The sequence below is a fragment of the Hemitrygon akajei genome, chromosome 24 (genome assembly GCF_048418815.1).
Source record: "Hemitrygon akajei chromosome 24, sHemAka1.3, whole genome shotgun sequence".
NCBI lineage: Eukaryota > Metazoa > Chordata > Chondrichthyes > Myliobatiformes > Dasyatidae > Hemitrygon > Hemitrygon akajei.
This window is the reverse complement of record NC_133147.1, coordinates 6,503,182-6,511,711: the sequence shown is the minus strand read 5'-3', so window position 1 is coordinate 6,511,711 and position 8,530 is coordinate 6,503,182.

The window sequence follows — 8,530 nt, the reverse complement described above, 5'->3', positions numbered from 1 at the left end:
TAGACACTGTGGCCATTGTGGACATGCTGTGGAAACTGTGGACATTGTGGACACTGTGAACATTGTGGACATTATGAACATTTTGGACACTGTGGCCATTGTCGACATGCTGTGGAAACGGTGGACATTGTGGACACTGTGAACATTGTGGACATTATGAACATTTTGGACACTGTGGATATTGTGGACACTGTGGACATGCTGTGGACATTCTGGACATGCTGTGGACTTTGTGGACAATGTGGAAATTGTGGACACTGTGGACATGGTGGACACTGAGGATGCTGTGGACATGTTGGACATGCTGTGGACATTGTGGAAACTGTGGACATGGTGGACACTGTGGAAACTGTGGACATGGTGGACACTGTGGAAATTGTGGACATGGTGGACTGAGGACATTATGGACACTGTGGACATTGTGGAAACTGTGGACATGGTGGACACTGAGGACCCTTGGACAATGTGGACATGGTGGACACTGAGGACCCTGTGGACATTGTGGTCATGCTGTGGACATTGTGGACACGCTGGAGATTGTGGACAATGTGGACATTATGGATACTATGGAAACTGTGGACATGCTGTAGACATTGTGGATAATGTGGACACTGTGGACATTGTGGGCATGCTGTGGACATTGTGGACACTGTGGAAATTGTGGTCATTGCGGACACTGGAAACTGTGGACACTGTGGACATTGTGGACACTGTGGACTTTGTGGATATTGTGGAAACTGTGGCCATTGTGGACATGCTGTTGAAACTGTGGACATTGTGGATATGCTGTGGACATTGTGGAGATGCTGTGGACACAGTGGACATTGTGGACACTGGAGATTGTGGACATGCTGTGGACATTGTGGACATAGTGGACATTGTGAACATTTTGAACACTGTGGACATTGTGGATATTATGGACACTGTGGCCATTGTGGACATGCTGTGGAAACTGTGGACATTGTGGAGAATCTGGACGCTGTGGAATCTGTGGACACTGTGGACATTGTTTACACTGAGGAGATTGTGGTCATGCTGTGGACATTGTGGACGTTGTGAACATTTTGGACACTGTGGACATTGTGGATATTGTGGAAACTGTGGCCATTGTGGACATGCTGTGGAAACTGTGGACATTGTGGATATTCTGTGGACATTGTGGAGATGCTGTGGACACTGTGGACATTGTAGACACTGGAGATTGTGGACACTGTGGACAATATGGACATTATGGACATTGTGGACATGCTGTGGACATTGTGGACATGCTGAGGACATAGTGGAGGTTGTGAACGTTTTGGACACTGGACATTGTGGACATGCTGTGGAAACTGTGGACATTGTGGATATGCTGTGGACATTGTGGAGATGCTGTGGACACTGTGGACATTGTGGACACTGGAGATTGTGGACATGTTGTGGACATTGTGTACATGCTGTGGACATAGTGGACATGCTGTGGACATAGTGGAGGTTGTGAACAGTTTGGACACTGTGGACATTGTGGATATTATGGACACTGTGGCCATTGTGGACATGCTGTGGAAACTGTGGACATTGTGGAGATTCTGGACGCTGTGGAATCTGTGGACGCTGTGGACATTGTTTACACTGAGGTGATTGTGGTCATGCTGTGGACATTGTGGACGTTGTGAACATTTTGGACACTGTGGACATTGTGGATATTGTGGAAACTGTGGACATTGTGGATGTGCTGTGGACATTGTGGAGATGCTGTGGACACTGTGGACATTGTGGACACTGGAGATTGTGGACACTGTGGACAATATGGACATTATGGACATTGTGGACATGCTGTGGACTTTGTGCAGATTGTGGATACTGTGGAAGTTGTGGACATGCTGTGGACATTGTGGACATGCTGTGGACATTGTGGACACTGTGAACATTGTGGACATTATGAACATTTTGGACACTGTGGACATTGTGGATATTGTGGACACTGTGGACATGCTGTGGACATGCTGTGGACTTTGTGGACAATGTGGAAATTGTGGACACTGGAGATTGTGGACATGCTGTGGACATTGTGGACGTTGTGAACATTTTGGACACTGTGGACATTGTGGATATTATGGACACTGTGGCCATTGTGGACATGCTGTGGAAACTGGACATTGTGGAGATGCTGTGGACACTGTGGACATTGTGGACACTGGAGATTGTGCACATGCTGTGGACATTGTGGACATAGTGGACGTTGTGAACATTTTGGACACTGTAGACATTGTGGAGATTATGGACACTGTGGCCATTGTGGACATGCTGTGGAAACTGTGGACATTGTGGAGATAGAGGACGCTGTGGAATCTGTGGACACTGTGGACATTGTTTACACTGAGGAGTTTGTGGTCATGCTGTGGACATTGTGGACGTTGTGAACATTTTGGACGCTGTGGACATTGTGGATATTGTGGACACTGTGGCCATTGTGGACATGCTGTGGAAACTGTGGACATTGTGGAGATGCTGTGGACACTGTGGACATTGTGGACACTGGAGATTGTGCACATGCTGTGGACATTGTGGACATAGTGGACGTTGTGAACATTTTGGACACTGTGGACATTGTGGAGATTATGGACACTGTGGCCATTGTGGACATGCTGTGGAAACTGTGGACATTGTGGAGATTCAGGACGCTGTGGAATCTGTGGACACTGTGGACATTGTTTACACTGAGGAGTTTGTGGACATGCTGTGGAAACTGTGGACATTGTGGATATGCTGTGGACATTGTGGTCACTGGAGATTGTGGACACTGTGGACAATATGGACATTATGGACATTGTGGACATGCTGTGGACTTTGTGCAGATTGTGGATACTGTGGAAATTGTGGACATGCTGTGGACATTGTGGAGGTTGTGAACATTTTGGACACTGTGGACATTGTGGATATTATGGACACTGTGGCCATTGTGGACATGCTATGGAAACTGTGGACATTGTGGAGATGCTGTGGATACTGTGGACATTTTGGACACTGTGGACATTGTGGAGATTATGGACACTGTGGCCATTGTGGACATGCTGTGGAAACTGTGGACATTGTGGAGATTCAGGACGCTGTGGAATCTGTGGACACTGTGGACATTGTTTACACTGAGGAGTTTGTGGACATGCTGTGGAAACTGTGGACATTGTGGATATGCTGTGGACATTGTGGTCACTGGAGATTGTGGACACTGTGGACAATATGGACATTATGGACATTGTGGACATGCTGTGGACTTTGTGCAGATTGTGGATACTGTGGAAATTGTGGACATGCTGTGGACATTGTGGACATGCTGTGGACATAGTGGAGGTTGTGAACATTTTGGACACTGTGGACATTGTGGATATTGTGGACACTGTGGCGATTGTGGACATTATGAACATTTTGGACACTGTGGACATTGTGGATATTGTGGACACTGTGGCCATTGTGGACATGCTGTGGAAACTGTGGACATTGTGGACATTTTGGACACTGTGGACATTGTGGATATTGTAGACACTGTGGCCATTGTGGACATGCTGTGGAAACTGTGGACATTGTGGACACTGTGAACATTGTGGACATTATGAACATTTTGGACACTGTGGCCATTGTCGACATGCTTTGGAAACGGTGGACATTGTGGACACTGTGAACATTGTGGACATTATGAACATTTTGGACACTGTGGATATTGTGGACACTGTGGACATGCTGTGGACATTCTGGACATGCTGTGGACTTTGTGGACAATGTGGAAATTGTGGACACTGTGGACATTGTGGAGATTATGGACACTGTGGCCATTGTGGACATGCTGTGCAAACTGTGGACATTGTGGAGATTCAGGACGCTGTGGAATCTGTGGACACTGTGGACATTGTTTACACTGAGGAGTTTGTGGACATGCTGTGGAAACTGTGGACATTGTGGATATGCTGTGGACATTGTGGTCACTGGAGATTGTGGACACTGTGGACAATATGGACATTATGGACATTGTGGACATGCTGTGGACTTTGTGCAGATTGTGGATACTGTGGAAATTGTGGACATGCTGTGGACATTGTGGAGGTTGTGAACATTTTGGACACTGTGGACATTGTGGATATTATGGACACTGTGGCCATTGTGGACATGCTATGGAAACTGTGGACATTGTGGAGATGCTGTGGATACTGTGGACATTTTGGACACTGTGGACATTGTGGAGATTATGGACACTGTGGCCATTGTGGACATGCTGTGGAAACTGTGGACATTGTGGAGATTCAGGACGCTGTGGAATCTGTGGACACTGTGGACATTGTTTACACTGAGGAGTTTGTGGACATGCTGTGGAAACTGTGGACATTGTGGATATGCTGTGGACATTGTGGTCACTGGAGATTGTGGACACTGTGGACAATATGGACATTATGGACATTGTGGACATGCTGTGGACTTTGTGCAGATTGTGGATACTGTGGAAATTGTGGACATGCTGTGGACATTGTGGACATGCTGTGGACATAGTGGAGGTTGTGAACATTTTGGACACTGTGGACATTGTGGATATTGTGGACACTGTGGCGATTGTGGACATTATGAACATTTTGGACACTGTGGACATTGTGGATATTGTGGACACTGTGGCCATTGTGGACATGCTGTGGAAACTGTGGACATTGTGGACATTTTGGACACTGTGGACATTGTGGATATTGTAGACACTGTGGCCATTGTGGACATGCTGTGGAAACTGTGGACATTGTGGACACTGTGAACATTGTGGACATTATGAACATTTTGGACACTGTGGCCATTGTCGACATGCTTTGGAAACGGTGGACATTGTGGACACTGTGAACATTGTGGACATTATGAACATTTTGGACACTGTGGATATTGTGGACACTGTGGACATGCTGTGGACATTCTGGACATGCTGTGGACTTTGTGGACAATGTGGAAATTGTGGACACTGTGGACATGGTGGACACTGAGGATGCTGTGGACATGTTGGACATGCTGTGTATGTTGTGGACATTTTGGGTAATGTGGACACTGTGGGCATTGTGAACATGCTGTGGACTTTGTGCAGATTGTGGACACTGTGGAAATTGTGGACATGCTGTGGAAACTGTGGACACTTTGGACATTGTGGACATGATGTGGTCATTGTGGACATTGTGGACCTGCTCTGGACATTGTGGACATTGTGGACCTGCTCTGGACACTGTGGGCATTGTGGACATGCTGTAGACTTTGTGCAGATTGCGGACACTGTGGAAATTGTGGACACTGTGGAGATTGTGGACATTGTGTACATTTTGGACACTGTGGACATTGTGCGTATTGTGGACACTGTGGATATTGTGGACATGCTGTGGAAACTGTGGACACTGTGGAGATTGTGGACATTGTAAACATTTTGGACACTGTGGACATTGTGCGTATTGTGGACACAGTGGATATTGTGGACACTGTGGATATTCTGGACATGCTGTGGAAACAGTGGACTTTGTGGACACTGTGGACATGGTGGACACTGAGGACCCTGTGGACATTGTGGACATGCTGTGGACATAGTGGACACGGTGGAGATTGTGGACATGCTGTGGACACTGTGGACAATGTGGACATTATGGATACTATGGAAACTGTGGACATTATGAACATTGTGGACATGCTGAGGACATTGTGGATAATATGGATGCTGTGGGCATTGTGGACATTGTGGACATGCTGTGGACTTTGTGGTGATTCTGGATGCTGTGGAATCTGTGGACACTAGACATTGTGGACACTGAGGAGATTGTGCACATGCTGTGGATATTGTGGACGTTGTGAACATTTTGGACACTGTGGACATTGTGGACACTGTGGACATTCTGGACATGCTGTGGAAACTGTGAACATTGTGGATATGCTGTGGACATTGTGGAGATGCTGTGGACTTTGTGGACATTGTGGACATGCTGTGGTCATTGTGGACAATGTGGACACTGTGGACATGCTGTGGACTTTGTGGAGATTGTGGACACAGTGGAAATTGAGGACACTGTGGAAACTGTGGACACTGTGGACATTATGGACACTGGAGATTGTGGACATGCTGTGGACATTGTGAACATTTTGGACACTGTGGACACTGTCGACATGCTGTGGAATTTGTGGACATGGTGGACACTGAGGACCCTGTGGACAATGTGGACATGCTGTGGACAATGTGGACACGGTGGAGATTGTGGACATGCTGTGGACACTGTGGACATTGTGAACATTATGCATACTATGGAAACGGTGGACATTATGAACATTGTGGACATTGTGGATAATGTGGACACTGTGAGCATTGTGGACATGCTGTTGTCTTTGTGGAGATTGTGGACACTAGAAATTGTGGACACTGTGGAAACTGTGGACATTGTGGACACTGTTGAGATTGTGGATATGCTGTGGACATTGTGAACATTTTGGACACTGTGGACATTGTGAACATGCTGTGGACTTTGTGGACATTGTGGACACTGTGGAAACTATGGACACTGTGGACATGGTGGACACTGAGGACCCTGTGGACTTTGTGGACATTGTGGACATGCAGTGGACATTGTGGACACAGTGGAGATTGTGGACATGCAGTGGACATTGTGGACAATGTGGACATTGTGGATAATGTGGACACTGTGGGCATTGTGGACATTGTGGATATGCTGTGGACTTTGTCGACATTGTGGACAATGTGGAAATTATGGACATTGTGGACACTGTGGAAATTTTGGACACAGTGTCCACGGTGTCCACAATGTCCACAGCATGTCCACAGTGTCCATAATGTCCACAATGTTCACAATGTCCACATTATGAACACAGCATCCATAGCATGCCCATATGTATCAACAATGGCCACAATGTCCATGATGTCCAGTGTCCACTATGTTCACAATGTCCTCAATCCCCACAATTTGCACAGTATCCAAAATGTCCACAGTGTCCACAATATCCACAGTGTCCAGAATGTCCACAGTGTCCACAATATCAAGTGTCCACAATGTCCGCAGTGCTCACAGTGTCCACAATGTCCACCGTGTCCGCAATGTTCACAGTCTCCACAATGTCTACAATCTCCACAATCTCCACAGTGTCCACAATGTCCACTATTTTGATTGAACACGAGATTGACATTCAGCATGTTCACAAGGTCCCCTGCATGCCCATACTGTATAGAATATGCTCAAAATGTCCAGTGCATTACCATAGAGTGCACAGCATGTTCATTCTCCATTGCTTCATCGTGTCCATTGCATGGCCACGGTGTTCACAGCATTTCCATAGCATCCACAGCATGTCAATAGTATCGACAATGGCTACAATGTCAATGATATCCTGTGTCCATAGTGACCATAATGTCCAAAATGTCCACAAAGTCCACAGTGTCCACAGTATCCAGCATGTCCACAATGTCCACAATGTTAACAATGTCCACAGTGTCCACAATGTCCAAAATGTCCACAGTGTACAGAATGTCATCAATGTACACAATGTCCACAGTGTCCACAGTATCCACAATATCCACCATATCCACAATGTCCACAATGTCTACAGTGTCTACAATGTCCACAATCTCCACAGTGTCCACAGTATCCACCATGTCCATAATGTCCACGAAGTTTACAATGTCCACAGTGTCCACAATCTCCACAATATCCAAAATGTCCACAGTGTCCACATCATGTCCACAATTACCACAATGCTCACAGTGTCCACATTATCCACAATGTGCACAGTATTTCCATGATGTTCACAATGTCCACAGTTTCCACAGTATCTATAGTGTCCACAATGCCCACAGTGTCCACAGTATCCACCATGTCCATAATGTCCACGAAGTTCACAATGTCCACAATCTCCACAATATCCAAAATGTCCACAATGTCCATAGCACTTCCACAATGTCCACATTGTCCACAGTGTCCACAATGTCCACAGTGTCCAAAATGTTCACAATCTTCGCAATGTCCACAATCTCCACAGTGTCCACAATGTCCGCACTGTACACCGTGTCCACAGTTTACAGTGTCCACAATGTCCACAGCATGTCCACAGTTTCCACAGTATCTATAATGTCCACTTTGTCCAGTGTCCACAGGGTCCACATGTTCCACAATGTCCACAATATCCACAGCATGTCCACAATGTTCACAGTGTCCACTGTATCCACAGCATCCATAATGTCCACAGTGTCCACAATATCCACATTGTCCACAGTCTCCATGGTTTCCTCACTGTCCACAGTGTCCAAAATGTTCACAATCTCCACAATGTCCACAGCATGTCCACGATCTCCACATTGTCCACAATTTCCACTATGTCCACAGTTTCCACAGTGTCCACATTGTCCACAATTTCCACGGTGTCCAAAATGTCCACAATTTCCTTTACTTTTTCATATTATTATTATTATTATTATTATTATTATTATTATTATTATCAACATGATAAGATTAATACATAGATAGTGGGATTACAAACTTACAAATTT